Source organism: Numida meleagris, chromosome 3 (assembly GCF_002078875.1).
Source record: "Numida meleagris isolate 19003 breed g44 Domestic line chromosome 3, NumMel1.0, whole genome shotgun sequence".
NCBI lineage: Eukaryota > Metazoa > Chordata > Aves > Galliformes > Numididae > Numida > Numida meleagris.
This window is the reverse complement of record NC_034411.1, coordinates 16,763,412-16,784,719: the sequence shown is the minus strand read 5'-3', so window position 1 is coordinate 16,784,719 and position 21,308 is coordinate 16,763,412. Positions and strand designations below refer to the sequence as shown.

At 44.3% G+C, this 21,308-nt stretch overlaps 1 long non-coding RNA gene across 1 annotated transcript; it reads left to right on the top strand.

Moving 5' to 3' along the window:
• LOC110395276 lies at window positions 2,129–15,330 on the top strand. Its single transcript, XR_002436284.1, has 3 exons — window positions 2,129–10,885; window positions 11,009–11,069; window positions 11,149–15,330. It is a non-coding gene; the product is annotated as an uncharacterized LOC110395276 (long non-coding RNA).

Below are 21,308 nucleotides of genomic sequence, written 5' to 3'. Positions count from 1 at the left end.
TTGCAGCCTATTACTCTATCTTTGGTTTTCACACACGATACCAACCAGTTTTAGGGGAATCTGCATTTCTAATGGAATCTGCGCTTAATAGCACATATAAAATCCAACCAGAAAAACAAATGACCATCTCAGATGTGACTACCACAAAATGTTGGAGGGTGCTCAGAGAAGAGTATTTTAAAAAGAAAACTGGACAATTTAGTTGGAAACTTTCTTGGAGAAGAGTTCCCCTTTGGCTCTTCTTAGTGACAAATATACTCAAGTTCCTTGATGCTTGCAAGGCTCTGAGCAATTCTCAGATCAAATATGATTTTTGTACATTTTGGTTCCTCAGTTAAATGGCATCTGAACAAGTAGCTCTGATTAATCTACCTAGAGCTCTGTAATGTCTGAAGTCTCAGTCTTGAGATACATTCTGCCACTCTACCCATTTTTTTTCCCTTCCAAATTCTAGGAATTTAGAGAAGACTACTAGCCTGGTCTAGTGGTTGGCAACCCTGCACTCAGCAGGGGGATTGAGACTAGATGATCTTTGAGGTCCTTTTCAACCCAGGCCATTCTATGATTCTATGAAGACAGAATCAGACCCTCTGGAGAGGTCTACACTAGAAGGATGAAAGGCAACGGACACAATTTGGAACAGGAAAATTTGACTTTGATACCAAGAAGAAAAGGTCATAGTGAGTATGATAAAGAACTGAAACAGGTGCCCAGGGAGGCTGTGGGATCTATATCCGTGGAGATATTCAAAACTAGCTGTACAAGGCCCTGAGAAACCTGGTGTTCCTGGACTGAATTTGAGCAGAGGTCTGCAGTGGTCCCTTTCCATCTGCCCCAATCTGTGACCCTTTTATAAAGCCCATTAGCTTCATAAGCAATTAGCAGGAAAAAAAGGAATCATTTCCATGCTTTCTTGAAGGAGCAGTAATTTTCATGTTCCTAGTGAAGAACCAATGGAGCAATATGGCATTTTAACATGTTAGCTGAGGAGAAAGAATCATAAACTACGTACATGGGCATAAAGCTAAGGAGACAAATTCTGCTGGTAGCTGAGCACATGCATTGACCTTCACAGGAATTGAGCCTGTTCATCAATTTGCTAGTTCACATTATAAGAAAGGGAACTGGTGTGAGATCCTTTCTATGCTGAAGTACATAGAAAAATCCCTTTCAAGCTGAGTGAATGCAAGCATGGATGCCTCTGTTTCCAAGCTCAGAATATAGCGTGGTGGAGGCTAATAAAGATCTATGAAAGGTTCTTCACCCCATCCTTTATTTCAAGCTAAAAAAAGAAGGCATACCCAGAAAGGTGATGTGGTGGCTGCTCTCTGAAGGGATGCCAACACTGCAACCATTTCCCTTCACTTCCTCTTCCCCCTGGCCTCAGCAGTTCTGTATGGCTTTCTGACTCCCAGCAAAACCTGTTTTCTCACTGAGTTGTCTTCTTTACAGAGGAAGGACACAAATACCAGATTGTCTCTTTTCAATTGAGGAACGTGCAGTGCCAGAGGATGGAGTATCAGATTCTTTACTTTTGATTGAGACTAATTAGTGTTAGCTCTAAAGAACATTAGAAAAAAAATACACACCGGGTATTCAGATTGCTGGAACTCACAGCCAGAGCACTGCTGCCTGAAGCAATGGGGCTGCCTGGTACAACTCCAAAGGTTCTCACTGAGGGGTGAGGAGGGAAGCTTAATGAAGGCAGTTTCTTCTACTTGTTTTTACAAGCAGCTCTGCTTCTAGGAATCTACAGAAAAATAAAAAGTCATAATGAATGGATGCTGTGTTCTGTGCTTTATCTATCTGCTCGTAATAAGCATAATCAAAGCATCACTGCTGGCACTAAGACGAGAGGTTCTACTTCTCCAGCTGTCAGGCTTCTCCAGAAAAACTCAGTACTAGGTCATCATCTGAGATGCAAAGTAGCACTTTCTAAACATCTTATAGACAAATTTGAGTCCAGGGCTCTGGGTCCAGTGCCTTCTCAAGCTCTATGTTGTGCTTTAACCTGGCAGGCAGCTCAGCAGCACACACCAGTTCACTCCCTCTCTGGGCAGAGGGATGGGGGAAAGAATCAGAAAAGAAAAAAAAAAAAAAAAAGGAAAGAAAAGTGAAACTCGGGTGTTGAGATAAAGATGGTTTAATAAGAAAGAAAAGGAAAGAAAAAAAATACAAAAACAAGTGATGCACAGTGCAATTGCCCACCACCGGCCAACCGATGCCCAGCCAGTCCCTGAGCAATGCTAGCCACCCCCAAACAGCCAACTCCCCCAGCGTCATTGCTGAGCATGGTACCATATGGTACAGGACATCCCTTTGGACATTCTGGGTCAGCTGTCCTGGTGCTGTCCTCTCCCACCTCCTCACTAGCTGGGCAAGTCCTTGCCCAAGTCCTTGGCTCTGTGCAGGCATACCCAACAACAACTAAACATCCCTGTGCTATCTCCATTTTTCTCATTGTAAGTCCAATACTCAGCACTACACCAGCTACACTGATGAAAATTAACTATCCCAGTTCAAGCCAGAACACTCTGAGAGCTACATTTATGGCTGGTAACTAGTTTTACACTTGGCCAAGACAAGCTTCACATTCCAGTTTAGCTTATCTGTAGGGAAACGTGCCCACAAGTCCAGGCAGAAAGATTGTGGCCTAGACACAATACTCCTCACATATTGCAAGAGATTTCTTTTGTGGGATGAAGTTCTCAGTGCTTAATGGTGAGGATCACATGGATCTGTGCTGAACAGATGGAAGAGATATTGCATAAGGCCCAGTTCTTGTGTTCGTTGATTACTGCCTGTTAGCCTTTATCTCAGACTCTTGGAAACACCAGCTTTCTATCAAAAGGAAATGTCACCACTTTAGCTAATAGACTTTTTTTTTTTCCCTTTCCCTTGCAAGAGACTCTAATTGACTTTTTTCCAGTTGAATACAGCTTTAAAAATGAATATTTAATGTCAGGCATTAAAGTTCCAACATGGCTTGCAATGAAATCTTGACTCACACAGATGCTTGTCAAGAGAAAGAAAAGGCAGACCGTGCTTCCCTCCCCTCCAAGACACAGAAAAGGATTTGTCTTGGTGCAGCTCTGCAATACAGGTGATTTCATATCTGAAAAGAGATTTACCCTTCCAGCCACTCCTGCAAGGCTCTGAGCTATGGGGCAGCTCCATCCAGCAGCCGTTGCCGCCAGCAGCCACACACTTCATTTGGAGAAGTGCTGAAGCTGGCAGGCCTGGGGCTCACTCCCGTCCAGAAGTCAAGGAGACGTGCCAGTTGCCAGCAATTAATATTTTGCATTTTTCCCAGCTGAATAATTCCCCAGCTTTGTAGATCAAGCAAGAGAAATACTAAAATTGCTTTGCAGTACTAAATGCCTGGAAGCAAGTGGAGGACTTATAACAAATCTGTCGAACAACTTGTTTAATTTTGAGTGTCTGCACAAACCCCTCGACTGCAGGCTTAAAGTGAAAGCATATGCCTTGTGCAGTAGCAACTCAAATATGTGCAGAATCAGGGCCATTTTGAGGCACTGATCATATTACATTGCCATCTATATCAGAGGTTCCTGCCATTCCATGGCAGCCTGAGAGCTGATGTCAGACTTCCTCAAGAGAGAAGCATTAATTTCGTGAAGTGCCATGGATAACACGGCCCTTCCTGAAACCAATGAGTCAGTCTGTACTGCAAAGTGTGGAGATTTCCATCTATCTTGAATACGGTGAACACTGCTTTTGTCCAGAGGAATAGCTTACCCTTCCTGGTAACCAACTAAACAATTAGCTGTCTGTGCAAATCATACAAGGAACATTTGAATACAGCTAATTGCTAAAAATAGCCCAACTTTCAGCAGTAGAAGAGCTGACAGTTCTTCCAAGTCACGTTAAAAATACTGCTTTAGCATGGCTTCAGTGGGAGCTGCATCCTGTGAGCCCTGAGAGCAGAGTGGGACTGCGTCATCCCTGGGTGGGATTCCTCTAACATCTGGTATGACTTGTTGGTCCCACGGCTCAGCAGGAGGGAAGATTTGAGCTCTGAAAATATGCCTGCAACAACAATCGAGTACTTTGTGCCTGCGTTTTTAAGTCTCTTCACAGCTTTGCATTTTTTTTTTCCAAGCCTAGTTCATGGATATATCTCTGATTATTAGGTCAAACCTTCTGGTTTCTTTGGAGTGCAAGCCTGGATATCTGAAGTCATGGGAATGACATGCTGATGGCTGTTGGCATCGGCTGATGAAGAACAAGTCACAAGTGGTGAATTCCAGCTAGCAATCCCTCTGGGCTGGGGACTTCAGCGATGATGAAAAATGAAAGCAACGTACTGACATCACCCATTTCAGCATGTGAGCTTGGTGAATTTTTGTTATACCACCAGAATTTGGTTACAACGGGAAAGGCAGCTGTGAATGTCTTTGTACATTAGAGGCTAGACTGCTAGAAGTCATCCCTGGAGGTGTTCAAGACCAGGCTGGATGAGGCGCTGAGCAGTCTGATCTAGTGCCTGGTTTAGTGGTTGGAAACCCTGTCCACAGCAGGGCACTGGAACTGGATGATATTTGAGGCTCCTTCCAACCCCAGCCATTCTATGATTCTACAGTAAGTTTTAAACAGATTTTCAGATTTTTTTCCTCTATTCCTGATCTAGAAGTCAAAAGATGACTACATTTTTGGGTATAAGCATTTGAAATGTCAGGAGGATGTGATTATCACCTAATGTTAGGAGGAAGCTTCTGAGAACAGCTGGGGTCTGCTACTCTGGATAGAGGAACTCATGCAAAAAGCGTGAGTGCTGTGCCTTAAAATCCAAACCCACGATGTGACTGTGCTTCAGTGTTGAATCTTGCTCCTGAAGTTACTCTTAAATCAAACATTCTATGTTAGCTCAGATGTACTTTGAATCTGGAAAGTATGCCTAGCTCACAGATTATTAAGGACAGTGCAACTTGAATAGGACCGAAGGTGGAAGGGATGTGCCCACACAAAATATCCACTGCACAAGAGTGCTGACACATTGATAGCCCTAAAGGAGCAACACTACAGTCACTGTGTGATGGCTGAATAGCCTTTTGCTAACCTACTGCTACATCTCAACGTTTTGATTCCTCTCCATATCAAACACCGTGCATCTGAAAATTGGATACCATTGCCATTCAACACATCTAACTAGAGAGCAAAGCTTAAGGGGAAAGAAAGAACAAACTTACATCAACCAAGAAAGAAATTCCTCATTTACCATCCAGTGCAAGTGCTGAGCACTCTGTTGTATTGTGGGATGAAAAATAAATCTGAAGAGACGCTGCCTCATAGGTAAAGATCAGATCCAAAGTTCTGTAAAGGAGGGAGGGAAGGAGAAAGGCTTCCGTCTATGAACCTAACACAAGAAATAAACCAGACTCACTAAAGCACATGCTGGATGTGATGATGTGACATTTGCTGAAATTGTGTGCCAGAGGTTTGGAGGAAAGGATGCACTCAGGATGCTGTGGCTGTGGGCAGTTGGCACACAGCTGTTCCTGCTGCCCTCTGGAAGGAACACGAGCAGTGCGTGCGTTGCAAGTACAAATGGGAGTAAGAATAGCTCCAACACAGCAGGGAGCGGTGCTGGAGAAGAGAGGAATTTCTGCTTAAAAGCAGGCTGAATTCGTAGAGTCTTAGTGTTTCTGACAGCTAACCTCAATAAAGTAGATGAATAACATATATGTCAGAGTAAGAAACCCTAACGATTCAAGAAGGGAGTTAGAAAACTAAGAGGTGAGCTTGTTGAGCAGCAGCCAAAGAGAGTAATGACTGGTTGGATGGATACTGGGAAAAATTTCTTCTCAGAAAGAGTGGTTGTACATTGGCACAGGCTGCCCAGGGAGGTGGTGGAGGCACTGTCCCTGGAGGGGTTCAAGGAAAGGATAGATACAGCACTGAGGGACGTGGTATAAAGCAGTCACAGGTGTGGACCGATGGTCAGACTAGGTGATCTTTTTGGTCTTTCCAGCCTTCGTGGTTCTATGAGGCCTTGGCGCAGTGGCACAGAGGACTCAAGTGTGTCCCAGCCACATCTCCTTTCTCATGATCAAGGTAAGCCTGGCCTAGCAGCAGCATCTAATCATTTAAAAATGAAATGTTTCAATTCCTGGTAGTCCAATGTACTCTTAGCCAATAAAGTCTCTCAAGTTATTTGAAATTCAGTGGTGCTACACTAAGCTGAACAACAAGCAAGAATTAATTCTCCCTTCCCAGCCCTGACTTGTTGCACAGTTACTGCACACTCCCTTTCTCCATCCCCACCACACTTTGCGTGCTCCAGTTCAATATAGTCTCTCCTTACCCTGTCAGGTCCCAGCCCTGGGGCTGTGATTTAATGCTCCCACTGCTGCTACATAAATACAAGGCTTTTGCTGTATGTGTTTGAGCTGATCTGCCCCTCAGCTGCCTTGAGGCAAGATTAGAGGAACATCTACAGTGTTTGGAGGCTGCCTCTCACTGTGCTCCTAGAAATGCTGCCTGGGGGTCAGGGCTTTTATTTTGCTTGCTGAACAGCACATTACGCCCTTGCACAGGATTTTCATTCGTTAGCTGAAAGGAATTTGATCATTAGATAAGATTCCATTAGTAAATTAATATACTCTGTCAAGGAATCTTGAACACAAACTTCATCTCGGTAGGCAAAGCAAAAATCAGGAGGATCTCTTAGTGCAAAGAGGCCATGAGCCCACTGTGCAGCAGCAGCAGGGGTCAGGACAACCCAGCTCAGCCTCCTGCTCCAGGTTCTGATGGAGTTTCCTGCTGGTGACAGATCAGTGGCATGTGTGCCACATAAGATGATAATATTATATAACCATGAAGTGGTAGGATTATGGGTGTGGGGGAGAAAGATCTCCTGGGGAGAGGGGACATTTTGCATCAATCACTCCCTCCCCCAGAGCCACCCACCAACTGCGGGGATTTTTCTGAGCACTCAAGATGATACAGTTTGGTACATTTTAATCAGTGTCTTACCCCATCGAATTATGGGTGGAAACAGTGCTAAAGGAAAAGCAGATACACAGCAAGTAGGGGCTGTGTAACAGAGCAACAGCGATATGCACCACAGACACCATGAGAGAGGTTGCAGCTGCCACCTCATGCCTTGTTTCACCCCACTGGACAAGCACTGCATCAAGTACTAGAGCTGCAATTAAAAAGTGGCAGAAATCTGAATGCTAAGAGAGCAGAGGAGCCCAGGAAAGGCCTGTGGCAATGGGAGATGCACATCTTACTGACAGATGTGAGGAAAACTAGATCATACTTAAGAAGGAAGAAAGTTCATTAGAAGTGGGCTTGAGTGGGGACCTTGGGACTGCTGACATCATGCTGGCCATGGCCAAGGCAGGCACATCTCTGCTTATGTTGGGGCTGTGCATGAAAGCCTCATCCCTGGGGGGGACAGCATTGATAACACTAAAGGCGGCAAACAAACACAGAAATGAGAGAGGGAAGTCTGTGGTCTGTGCTTATGTTGTAATAATCCCTTCTGGGCTATAAATCTATCATCTCCAATTTTAACAAACCATCTGAATCTGACAGTCATAAAACACATCATCTACTTTAGCTATTTATCCACAAAAATGTCTTTTATTTGTCTTGGCCACCAGATAACCATAGGAACACAAGAAATATCCTGCTGGGCATCCAGACCCTCCACCTATCTCAGCACACCTGTGCTCAATCAATTTCTGCAGCCCATTCCCTGCTTAGTCCCTCAGAATACACAATTGTTGGGTCAGGTAATAAACCTGCAGAAGCTCACTCATGCCACATAGAGAGATACACCTTGCATCTCTAAGAAATCCATTCCCTACAAGCTTCGTTCAGCATCCCTTAGCTCTACCTCAGAGGGATTTGGGGAGTAACAGCTCTGTGTTCACAGGGATGCACTGTGGCAAGGACCACTGGGGAAAGTTGTTTTGGAGAGCATATGCTTAAGGGAAGGTTCTCCATGAAAATTCCTCCCATATAACTTAGACATTCAACTGAGGTATTTACAGCGAAGACTAATATCCCTAGGCTCCTTGTCTTGTCAGTGGAGAGGCTCAGCCTACCCTTGAGAGCAGTTTGAGTCCCATGAGCACACCTCATAACACTGCTCTCTCCTCTGAGCTGTCATGATGTGCTTGGTTCATGACCACCCTCTGTGCGCAGTGGGGTGGGCGAGAAAGGAGAGACCTCTCATGAACTATTGATTTTTCTGCTAGTCTTTCCTCCAGCACGGCTAAGAAAGAAGCCATGGAGGGCTCAGATCTCTGCTACACTGATGAATCCCATCGATTTACTCCTGCCTCGTTGTTACTGGGAGTCAAGCAAGGCAGAAAGTTTCACTCACATGAACCAATCTTGGGTACCATCTAACTATACAAAAGTACTCATAAAAAAGTTTGTTACTTTATGAATTGTATTTTTTCTCCCCCACAAAGGAAGTGCTTGTTCCTGTGAAAATCATTGTCATACCTATTCTGTGCAGTGATAGCATCTGCAGCTGTAAGGATTGAAGGCATGGGATGAAGGTGAATTTAGTATAATTCACCCAGTGATGCTGACTGGGTCACCCTAGTATCTCCTGATATAGCTGCTCTTCCTGCAGAACCACAGCAAGCACTAACCCACTCCTGCCTGTTCCTCTCCCCTTTTCCAGCCACCGCAGTACAGGAAAGTTCAGCATACCTTTCAGCAGCACAGTGCTTCCGTGTTCACCTCCCCCAAAACCTCATCTGCTCCTCCACCCTGCAAGGAACTAAGCTGTTATTAGTGGGTGTTGAGAATCTGCCGAGAAAATCCCCTGGCCCAAATGTTGCCTGCCCTACTATTGAGTAACTCCAGAAAGCCTCCAGAGAAACCTGCACAGAAAGGCAGTTTGATAATGTAGCCAATATCAAGTCTGCAAGATCTTGCAGCCTCCGTACAGATGCCAACAAATGGGTAAAGACAGAGCATGTTGCAAGCAAGACATCTGAAGAAATAACCTGACATGCTTTGTTCCATGTTGCAAGCCCTTTTGTGTTTGGGCTGGTGGAAAAATGACCAGAGAAATAAGTAATTTGGAAAAGGATTCTTAAGGGTCAAACAAAACCAGGGTGACCAGGAACAGTCTAAATAATAATAATGAGCCTTAAATGAAATTCTGATTAGAAGTGGCTGCAAGTTGACATGAAGCCTAATGTGTGGGGGCTCTCAAGTGGCCATGGCTCACCACCACTCCTCTAATAATCAATCATTTCTCGATAGGAGGCCAAGGATACGCCATGAGTTGCTACCTCTTCTGTTCCAAACAACCCACTGGATGGGTAGCAAGCCCTGGAGTACTTTCAATTGCATTGCTGCCATCTGTGCTTATTTCCAGCAGAAGGCCTGTCTTACCTACCTTGTCTGCACTTGGCTTTTCTCTTTGCCCTCCCAGGCTATTGGGAGCCTAGGCACAAACAAGCCTACAGGGCTATGGAGTTGTTAATACGAAGCTGTTTTGCTCCTTGCAAAAACCATCACCCCGGAAAGCAGCTGCTGGATGCTCTGCTAGTAGGATAGTTCTGGTTCAACCCAACAGCAGCTCAGCACCACATATCCCCCCTCTCCCAATTCCCACTTGGGATGAGAGTGAGAATTGGGGTGGAGGGGGGGAGAGGGGAAGTAAAACAGAATTTGTGGGTTGAGGAAAAAGCTATTTTCTAAGACAGAAAAAGAAGAGGGAAAAGAATGAAAAATAATAACAATAATAGCTATATATATATATATATTCACACACACTTTCACAATGTACTTTCTCACCACCTGTCATCTGAGTGGTGCCCTGCTCCCAACACAATGGCTCACCACCCACCCACCAACACACAGCCAGCCCCTGAGCACTGGCTGGCCCCAGCCAACTCCCCACAGTTTCCTGATCTTTCACCAGAAAGGCAATAAATAGCTCTTCCTCACCAAATCACCCAGTCCTAGTGTGCTCCCATCACTCAGCAGCAATCAAACCATCAGTGTACAATTAACATTCCTTTTTCTGCCAAGCTACGCTCTCCACAGGAGGAGGAAAGATCTCTTCTGTGAATACCCCGAATTTGTACCTGAAGCCCTCCTGGCAGGCTCCAATAGGGATAAAGTTCAGGTACCTAGGGGAAGGCAACAGGAAAACAGCATCCCTCCAGCTCACTGTTCTAATGGCAAGTATTCCTAAAATAAGCAACTGTTCTGGGGTAGGCAGTAAGAAAGAAGGAGACAACACAGCAGGAGACTGTCTGCTCCGATAGGGCAGCCTCTCAGAAGCTTTGCCAAGGTTTCCCTTCATTAGCTAATAAGGATAGTAGAAGCATACAAGAGCTCCAAACTTCACCAGCTAGAATGGAAAGACCTGGACTAGTAAGTCCTTTAACTCCCCCTAGTCAGCAGGCATAAGGATAAGTAGTAGCAGAGATAGTTGCTTTAAATCCAAGAAAGGTAGCAATCAAAATCTGATATAGAAAAGGAATCACCTACCCCTTTCTGAGGACCAAGGCTAGCTGAACATTCCAAAGAAGATAATCTCCAAGTAAAGATCCTTCCCTCACGGCTGCCAGCCCTTACATGAGGTGAGGTTCTGGTTGCACAGGTAAATTGCTCACAGCTGTGCTCCCAGGGCAGGCTACGCCCCTTCACCAGGAGCTCAATCACTGGTTCAGGCTGTGACCTAACAGTTTCTATATAGCAGATCAGCAGACAGTGACAAAACTTCCTTCCTCACAGTGTGCCTCTGCACCCTGCCTGGCCACCCTTTTTTCCTGGGAGGAGCGCTGCTGCTGCTGAAGTGCTTCACTGCCCTGGGTTAGTGTGAAAGGGTCTCACGCAAACAGGACCAATGGAACCCCCTTCCCTGGAGACACCCAAGGTCAGGCTGGACGGGGCTCTGAGCACCCTGGTCGAGCTGTAGGTGTCCCTGTTTGTTGTGGGGGGGTTGGACTAAGTGACCTTTAAAGGTCCCTTCCAACTCAAACCTTCTCTTTTTCAGCAGCCAAGAGCTACTAGGCAGGCTCATCCCATCTGTGAAAACACAGCCTGGAAATGTTTCCCAGGTGAGAAGGGAACATATCACATTGAACAGGAACACCTCTTTACAAGCATATGTAAAATTCTGGTTCTTTAAATTCACAGAGGACAAACCCAAATTGGAATAGATACAAAATGGTAAAGATGCCCAAGCTGATGTTAAAAGAGGAGACTGAAAGAAACTGACTTATTTAGCTTGATGAACTGAAGAACGGAGGAGACACAAATGCTCTCCTGGGCAGTGACGTTGTGTTCAATCTGAGCCCCAGGGGATGGGGTGAACAAGAGAGAAAACACAGGGCCAGAACCAACTTTCATAGAGTCTGAGGCTGATGAGTGACGTGACTAGAAGAGACTGACAACTGTTCCTTTAAGGGTTTCTGGAAATAAGGATTTTATATGTCATTTTAATAACGTCGTAATCAAGGTTGGCACACTTGAATCTACAACAAGGGAAAAGAAAAGGCCTTTCCAAGGGTTTGGTTTCTCTGCCCTCTATCCTTGTGATCACTGGGAGAATCAGTGTTTGTGGTTTGTCACGGCTTCTCATGACAGCTTCCTTGGCAGCGAGCTTGGAAAGAGTTCCTGGCTCTGCTCATGCGGAGATGGCCTCTGCACAGAGCAAAAAGATACCTCCTGCATCTGATGGATCACCTGGAGACAGCAGTAACAGCATTCTGCTAATTGTTAAACCTGCCATGTCAGCACCACCTGGCTTTCCCAGGCAGAAGGCAGCCACGGAGCTCTGCTCCCTGTACCCTCTGCAAAAAAGTGAGCACAGAGATCAGTTTTGTGTGGTGGGTCCCTAAGGACGGACAACACAGCAGGAGGGAGTGGAAATCACCAACTTCTAACTGGTTTCTACTCTTGAGCACGAGAGAATGGAAAACGCCAGTCTGCCCCGCGTGATTAATTCTGCAACCTAACTAGCAATTGCTTCATACTAAATGGGAACAAGTTTTCTTTAATTAACATTAATTTCCATTAGGATGCCACCACAGAGAGCTCATTCCAGATCCCTTGTCTCTGTGGAGGGGACCAGGCATCACATTTCTGCTGTTCTGTGGGACTGAGGAGGGCTTGCGCTTTGCAAAGGGCTGATGCACCCCTCCTCGAGGAGGCTGGCACAGGGGCTAAGGGCTGCACCAATTGTTTCTGCACTGAACTTTAGGTGCCCAGCTGTTCCAAGTCTTTCTGACAACTTGGCAGCACCCACTAAAACCTTCCCAGGCTGCTGGGCTTAGAGTATCACAGAGCTGCCAGGCCCTTCTCTTTGGATCCGATTCAGTGCTTTGAGTGCCCTCACACACTGCCATGCAGATGTGGAGGAATACAGCTGTGTCAGGTGAAATTTAGCAGGCACACTCCCAATGAATTCAATGGGAATGGATCCGGGCCATTGCATTTCTCAGCCAATGATTTTGCAAAAGGGCATGAAGTTCGGACTGCAAAAAAAAGAAATGCTAAAACAGCATTTGAACACTCAATGGAAATATTTCCTTTTGAATTATCACAAAGCAAGAGCAAGAAGAAATATCACAAAATGAAGGAAGAGTGAAGATGAAATCTCCAACTTGAAAAAAACTTCCACAAAGCAGCTTGAATATTTCTAAGGCAAATCCAAACCTCTGGGTCAACTTACAGTTCAGAAAATGAAGTAGGAAGGTATCTGATTGTGCTGCAAGTATAAATTCCCCTGAGATGCACAGAAAACAACTGACACATCTTCATTTGCAGGGGTCTGTTGTTTGCCTGCTTCTAAGGAGGTAATTGTTCACTCTCTGATTTTCCTAACATCCCCGTTGGAGGTTTAGGTGCCTCATCATCCAGAATGCTGGGGAGGCAGAAGTGGCAAACTCGTCTTTGCTTTGGGGTTCTGTCAGCATTCTGGCTCATGAGGATGAGTATCTTCAGGGCAGTAAATTAACCCAAGATACTCTCTGGCTTTCTGTTTAGCCAAAGTATGTTCAGTAAACTGGCACCAGAGTGGAGAGGCACTGGATTCAATACAGAAGGAAATGAGTATGAGTAAGTGTGAAAAAGCTTTTGTATTTTTTGCAAAATAATGAAAATCCCGGTACAATAAATAAGTATAATCAAATTTTCCTCCAGCAGTCTGTTGCTATGATTGCTTTTCTGCCAATAAGCACTACAGACTACATTCCAGTGTAATGCAGAGAAAAATAAAGGTCTTTTGAATGCTTTGTGTTAATAAGGGACATGAGAGAATGGGAAGCCATGCTGTTTGTCACCAGCTACCTTAATCTCTGTGCTCTTACGGCCTTGAATTCCCTGACCCTTACACCTTAGCTGCAAGGACAGGCAGTGCTGCAGTCTTCATTCCATGGGAGAGAAGCACAGCAGGGAGACAGGGAGCTCTGCCGTGCAGCACCTGAGCAGTGTGCTCCATTCCTTTGCAAGGAGCTCCTGCCCCTTTGGCAGCAGTGGCCTGCAGGACAAGACCAGCAGCTGGTGAGAGAGGTGCTGGTAAGCCCTCTCTTTGCGTTTTGCTATCTGATCCCCATATCAGGTTGAAGTCATGTCAAAATAATACAGGAAAATATAGAAACAAAAACACACTGCTCAGTGATAAAGGAAACATCAAGATCCATTCTGCTATTCTGCATTTTGTCATAGCTCAGCGCTCAGTTCTGTACTTCTTCAAGCCAGTTGAAGTCAATGAATTCCTACTGGCTTGCTTAACCAGGCTAGACCCAGGGTCAGAGAATTTCAGGCCCCCTTCAGTCTATTGAACCGGGTGACCTATTTCAGTGCTTCAGAGCAAGTTCAGACCTCTTGGTGCCGGTAGGAAAGGAGATAGCTTAGAAACATTTCCTCCTGTTCTGTAAATAAGTTGTTGCCTCAGCAGCTGTTGGAAGCAGCACAACTTCAACTCTATTTTATTTCAGTATGCTTAATACATGTCGTTGTTGGTTATTCAGAGTACATATAGTGCTATGGGAGCTATGCAGACTGTGAGGAGAATCTATGAATATCAGTCCCTTGGTATATGACAAATTCAGTGTTGAGGCATTTGCTCAGATATATTACCTGAGTAATTGCTCCAATGAAGATATGAATTAGTTTGGCTTCATACATTTTCTTTTCTCTTATTAATGTTCTAGAAAATGAAATTCCTGATATATGTTTGCATTGGCACAACTTTTAAATTAATTCATCCAAAAAAATACATCCCTGGAATAAACACCTACATTCAGTGATCAACCCAAACAGATCAGAATTCCCCTCGGATCATCATGTCCCATCAGCTCCCCCACAAAGTTCAAGCAGAAAGCTAACAAAACACCTAGAGACAAAGAATCACACTAGAGGCATAGTCATAAAAAATATTAACCCCTCTGAGATTTTCCTCAAGAGGACTACTTGTTCACTGTGCAAAAAATAGAGGAAGATTTGCCAGATAAACTAGTCCTTTTAAAATGAGCACTCAGCATAAAAGACGTAGTCATGGTGTGAATTACCAGCATTCAGTCATCGTCCCTGGAGGTGCTCAAGAAGAGGGTAGGACGTTGCATTGAGTGACATGGTTTAGTGGTATGGTGGTGATGGGTTGAGGGTTGGACTAGAGGATCTTAGTGGCCTTTCCAACCCTAATGACTATGTATTTCCATAGTATTCATAAAGAAATGTGTAGGCTTACGTAGAGGGCAAGTGTTGCCTAAATAAGAGACCAGCTGCATAACTACACTGAACTAGATACTGAAATCTTTGCTGACTTGTACAGATTTCACATATACTTTCCAGAAAACGTTACAATTATTTTCAAGTACATTTTGCATTTATTTTAATGACATATCCAATTAGAATAAAAAAGTAAGTGAATGCCCCATTTCACTAGCCCATGGAACACCTATGAGATGGATGAATATTTCCACCCAAAGGGCACCTATGAGTTGAAGTGAACGATTCCTTACTGCAAGGTCTCGTTTTCCTTTCCCCAGCTTATTTGTAGGCTGATCCAAGGGGCTCAGAATCACTTGGCTAAAGCCTCCCCCGTAGATCTCAGAAGATAAAGGGCTGCAGCAACCCCGGCTGGCAATCTATAAGCAAGATACTCTATTCTCATTCCAAGTCTCACAAGATAGTTAATTAAGCTTCCTCCACTTTCCTGAGAATTAGACTAGTTCAGAAAAGGCCTTTTTGCTTATAGTAATCACACACACAAATAATCTTGGTTTCCCCACACTGTTCCTCTCTTCTCCACACACACTAACAAAAAAAAAAAAAAAAAGAGAGGAAGAAAAAAAAGAAAAATTGTAGGAAATAAAGCAAGAAATTGTTCCAGCTGCTGGGTCACTTTGCTCCATAGCCCATGCTAACTGACTATTTGCGTTATAAATAATTGTTTGGAGATGTCACTGCAACAGTGATCTACACTTAAGGCAGAGCTTGCTGCAGAGTTGATTTATTCTTTGAGAACCACCTTGTTATTAGTGCAATTAAGTTGTTCCTACCCTACTGACACAATGGCAGTTGAAGACTTTCTGCTAACATTTCCACAGGCAATCACAGCATAACAAAAGTATGTTTCGTTAAGAGCCATAGGCTTCCATCAGAATTTCATCTACTGAAAATGGATTTCCACATCATTCTCTCTAACCAGAGAGTTGGTAGGGCAAGTAAAGGACCTTTGCAGGTAAAGCAGTAGTTATTCACAGGACTGGATATCTGCTTCTGTTATAGGAAAACAATTGGAAATTGAAATCATAAAACATTTTTGATTGGAGAAAGAAATTAAGAAAAAACTTAAATGCAGAATAAATTCAAAAAGAAGTCCAAAGAGGCTTGTATTATGCTTTCAGGACACAGCTGTGTTATTTCAGTGCTGCCTGCTGCTCATAGCTGTACCCGCTCCATCTCTTCCCAGCCCTGCTTCACCATTTGCCTCTTGCCACTGTGAGCCAGATCCCAAAGCTGAGCTAGTCAAATCCTGTTCCTCCTTTTCTGTGAAGTTGGGGTTCTCTGCCAGCTTGTTACCCTGCACTTCATTTCTCTGGGACAGATATTTACCAAAGCTAGCCTTAGGGAAGCCACGGGACCACATGTTAGGAAAAAACTCTTCTCAGAAAGAGCAGTGAAGCACTGGCACAGGCTGCCTAGGGAGGTGGTGGAGTCACTGTCCCTGGGGGGGTTCAAGAGCCGTGTGGATGTCACATCGGGGGACATGGTCAGTGAGCATGCTGGGGATAGGCTGGTGGTTGGACTAGATGATCTTAGAGCTCTTTTCCAGCCTTAATGATTCTATGATTCTAGATGGGTTGGAGGAAGGAATGACATCCCCTTCCCTAGCCAGCAGCTGTTGAATCAATATCTGATGAGAAGCTACACAGCAGGCACCTCTCAGCCAGGGCACTGCTCAAATACTTCAGCCAGGAATTAGGTTCGGCTGCCTCTAAGCAGCTTCCTGGCTGGAAAAGACAATTGCTTGCACAAGTCTTTAAGGACATTTTTCATGTTTGCGCAGCCCTAATCACAAAATTATTCCCCTGTACCCAATGGCAACTTTCGTTGTTTTAATTTTTATAAGATTGTGAGGCTACGTGTTCATGGACATTCACTAATAAGGTGATAGCCAGATTCTAGTGCCTGAAAGAAAGAATGCAGTGCCTCCACAGCTAGCTCTTTGGCTGGAGCAGCCAACCTAGCCCAGCTACCTGCCAGGCTCTGCCCAGCTAAGAGAAACCAGAGATATGTCACTTTAGGGATGAGTTTGCAGGTAGGGAAGAACTGCACTCCACCAGGGAGTTACACCGCAATGTGACACTGGGATAAGTACATAGCTGGAGTCCGCACCAATTTGGAAATAGCAGCCCGGAAGTGCATGGCTCCCTCCCTCCTGGGAAGGGATATTTCCCAGCAATGTCTATGCTACCATCACTGTGGTGGTGATGGGATGTGTAAGAGCCACACCTCAAATGTGTGCTGCAAAACTACTCTACCAGGGACTTCTCTATTTTCCTCCCTTGTGGGCTAGGAGTAACAATACAGGCCTGGCCTTTTCCAGATGCCTGAAGTCGCCAAGACTCCAGGCTCAGCCTTTCCTCTCTTGCTTTCTAAAAGCGTGATCTCTTTCTTGGATGTCTGATGCAGCTCTGTAAAACAGAGAAATAGACTACACTTCTTTATCAGAGGAGTCATTGTTCTTGAATGTTAAAGACCTTTTATGAGAGCATTTGAGACTAGATATTTGTATGTGTAAGCCTGGTTGTTTTAATAGACTTTCGCATAGTACTAGCAGTGATTTACTAACATAAATGCTTTCAGTCACATTTTCAAGATATACCCTGGATTTATTCTCCATTTTCATATTTAAAGTGTACTTGCTGAGGAAGTTGAGGTGCATATAAGACATGTCAATATTGCTAGTATATTTATAGCTGAGGCATCAGACTTAACATCCGTGAATTAGAGCAGTGCTTTGTACTACAGTCTGCTGGTGAGGACTGTGATCTTGTCAGATCTCATAACCTGAAGAAGTAAACCTTAGGTTTCCTTAGATGGAAACCTCAGAAGAACAGCCATGTGCTTTGTGAAATATTTCACCTTCTGAGTCATCCCTGTTCTCCTGAGTCATCTCTATAGCAGGAGATCTGCCGGGTGCTTTGCTGATAGTTATTAAGGTTACTACAGTTTTCAGCAATCCAAAATACATGCAGAGGGGGCTCTTACCATCTGTGGCCAACAAAGAGCACAAAATTATTCTCCCAAAAGACCAGAACTATGTATACAGGTATTTTGCAGGCTGTACTTCATCTTAGGAAATCCTGCCAGCAATTACATTTGGATCCAGCCTTTTGGGTTTTTCGCTGGCCTGGAACAATAACAGACTGCTACAGGTTTTATTTCTCCTGGACACTTGTGAATAATTGCTCTTAGGAGAGAGGACACGGAGGGGAGCTACAGGTGCTCAATATACGTCTGAATCTGGGCCCAAAGGTCTTTGAATTTTGGTCACAGCTGAGCACTGCTGCCACAGTGCTCTAGAGGAGCACTCTCTCCTCCCCATGACTGCATTAAGATTGGGGATTTCAGAGATACTCCTTTGCACACCCAGATGGCTGCTATGCAGGCAGTGTTCGGGCAACCCGTGTGTGCTCCTGGCTTTTGCTGGGATTGAAGCTCCAGTGTAATGGCAAATATTCAGGGTTCTTGGGTCCTCTGTTGTTATCACTGCGGTAGAATTGAGCCACCAAATTTCAGTGCACAGTTTCACCTCTGGATCCCAAAGGAATCCCAATGCAAAAACCATTCGTACCTGGAACACAGGTTGAGGGATCATTCTCGTTTTTCCTTGTTATTTGTATAAAGAGCCTTTGTTGGCTTTCTTGCTTTGCAAAGAGTAAAGCATAATTTGGCCGCAAATATTTTGCTATTGCTTTAGCAAGACAAATGGCAGCCTTCTCTTCCTAAGCATCTCTACAAACCAAAGGAGACTTGCTCTCCTCAGTTCATTCAATGCTTTGGTAGGAAGAATTACGTTTTTCCTGTACAGAACCATTTATAATTTATTTTTAATTTGTATGTATGCCACAGTTTTGTCCGGGGAGCCTGCTACTTGAGTTCTTGTAATTTAGTATTTCAGGAAGATTAGGATAAAAAATGGTTTGGAAAAACTCTATGACATCTTCGTTACTTAGTTCTCCTTTTAACCATGAAAGCCTGCCCAGGCTTCTTGCTTCTCATGCAGATAAGATGACTTTTCCTTCCCTTTGTTTGGACTCTATCAGGGGTCTTTTCTCAGTGACTTGTATTTATACAGCAACTAGACCTATTTCAGGTGTGACAATTTATCAGCACAGTTATAAAATTTAATGTGATAAAGTACATGCTTGCAAGAGTGACTGCTTATTTATCACTCTTTCCCTGAAAAAGCCTCATAGTATTACCAGCAGAAAGCCTGAGAAAGCTGTTTTCAAAAACTTGTGAGACTGGGAAATCATAATTGCTTCATTATATAAGAATGGTTTGTTGCAGCTTCTGTTATCCTGCTGTCTAGCAGAGACAGTGCTTGTGGTTTTAGATTTTTTGGCTCAGATTTGACACTGTAAACTGTTCACCAAGATTTTTTACGGCCTTTATACTCATCTGATGTGAGTGTTATCATCAGATGAATGCTTGATATTACACTAAAACAGCTTAAAATGTTATCGTGCCTGAACCAGATGTACCAACGGCCCCACAACAAACACAATAATCAACTGTATGGACTCACACTGTTCCAGCACGACGTAAGATGTATATGGATTAATTGCTTTCAGCAGGTCATGGCAGGAATTAGGAGTGTGTGATGAACAGTTACTGCTAGAATAAACTGGGATCAAGGATCATTACTTTCCACCCACCTGCTTGCATGCCAATGATGCCTCTTTCAGCAAAAAGGGGCCAGCACAAAGCAGTTCAGCCTCTTTTATATGCAACTCACAGGCTTAATATTTACTTCAACTGTTTGGGACAAGGGATTCTTACTAGGAATAGTAAGGTACAGGGAACTAGGTTCAAGGAACTCAAACCTTAGAGGATCTCTAGGGTTTAACAGAATAATAACAATGTTGTAACTTCTCAAGAACTGTTAGTCCCAAGCTGAGAAAGAGAGATCGCCAGCTCACAGCCCCTCTCCATGAGGCTGGAATATGAAATGACAATAATGGCCTGCCATCTGCTCAGCAACTGATATGAAGATCTGGAAGTTCTTCATACGGAAGATCTCGGTCCAGTTCTTAGCTTAGTTCTTAGTCTACCCATAGCACCCATATCCATTATGGATGTACTCACTTGTGTGTACAATCATCTGTGTGGAAAAGACAAGCTTCCACAAAGCTTGTGGAATGACCACGCGCTGCTTACACATGCGTTTATCTGTAAGCTTCTCTTTACAGCAGCAGCCCTATTTTCAACCCCCTATAAGCCCATATTCTGCTGAAATGATGAAGAACATGACAGCGAATTGGATGAAACATGAGACATGTTTCAGATTGTTCTAGGGTCCCCACTGATGTATTACACCCCTTTAATTATGCCCATGGCAAGGCAATAATAGGGAAAGCACGATAATAAATTATGCCCATACTAACCATCTATTAACACCACAGCTGAGAATTTTTCTGCTTACTGCATTCTCTCACTGCAGGTACGTGCTCTTCCACTCCAACTGCAAGCTACACCAACTATTCAATTTCACTTTTCATCAGTCACACAATATTGCACCTGCAAGTTTTGGGTAGTTGAGCGGCCTGCATTCAGAGCGTCACCAGTCAGCCAGCAGTACAGCTACCTGTTGTGATGCTGCCTTCGTGTTTCTATGGAAACAGTAACATGGTGTTAATTTTAAAACACACAAAAGGATATGCCTTCCAGATGGGTTACTTCATATTTTTTCACCTGCACTACAGGTTTCGATTGCCTCTAATCTTGGGGGATCATTACTATAATGAACTGGATCAAGCTGCCTCAAGCCTCCTACACAGACCTGGTGTAGTCAAGAGCTTTCCAGGAAAGCTGTGCTGTGAGGTCTACCCATAAACTCAGGGACAATTCCCCAGATAATTTGCACAGGTAGCCCTAGTTCTCCAGCCCTAGGGAGATCAGCAGGCCTGGCAGAGGCTCCTGTGAGACCTGCTCCTGTTCTTGCTAGAGATACCATGAGGCCAGCAGGCCTTGTGCTCCCTCCTAACTTGCTACAGCCAGCCTGGAGCACGTGCAGCAAAGAACTGATCCAACTGTGCCTGAGGAGAGGATAAGAAAGGGGAGAGCCAAAGGTGGCAAGAGAAGACATAGAGAAGATTGCCAGTGAAGCCAGTATTTGAACAGGAAGATGCTCGTCACATGTGGGAAGTGACAAGGTGGAGAACAGCCGAGAACTGCTGCTGTCCTTGAGTTAAACATGCTCGGTGAGGTACCAAAACATCACTAACAGACACTCATCAGCATCTACAAAGCCAAATACCCTTTTCTTCCCCTAGAATATCAAATAGGACTCAGTCTTTGAAAATGCACTAAGACAGTAAGCCTGGAAGTTATCCAGTCACTGGCAACCAAGGCTGGAGTTGTCTTCTGAGGAAGAATCACTGTTGAGCTTCCTTGTTCTTACCCTCACCCCTGGGCATCCTGTCTTGGCCACTGCCCAGAGACAGGATGCTGAGCCAGATGGACAGTTACTGTGAGCAAGTATGGCTTTTGTGATTTTCCTCTGTAAAATATGACAAACTGGCAGCTGCAAAGAGCAGAATCTTTTAATTCATTGCTGA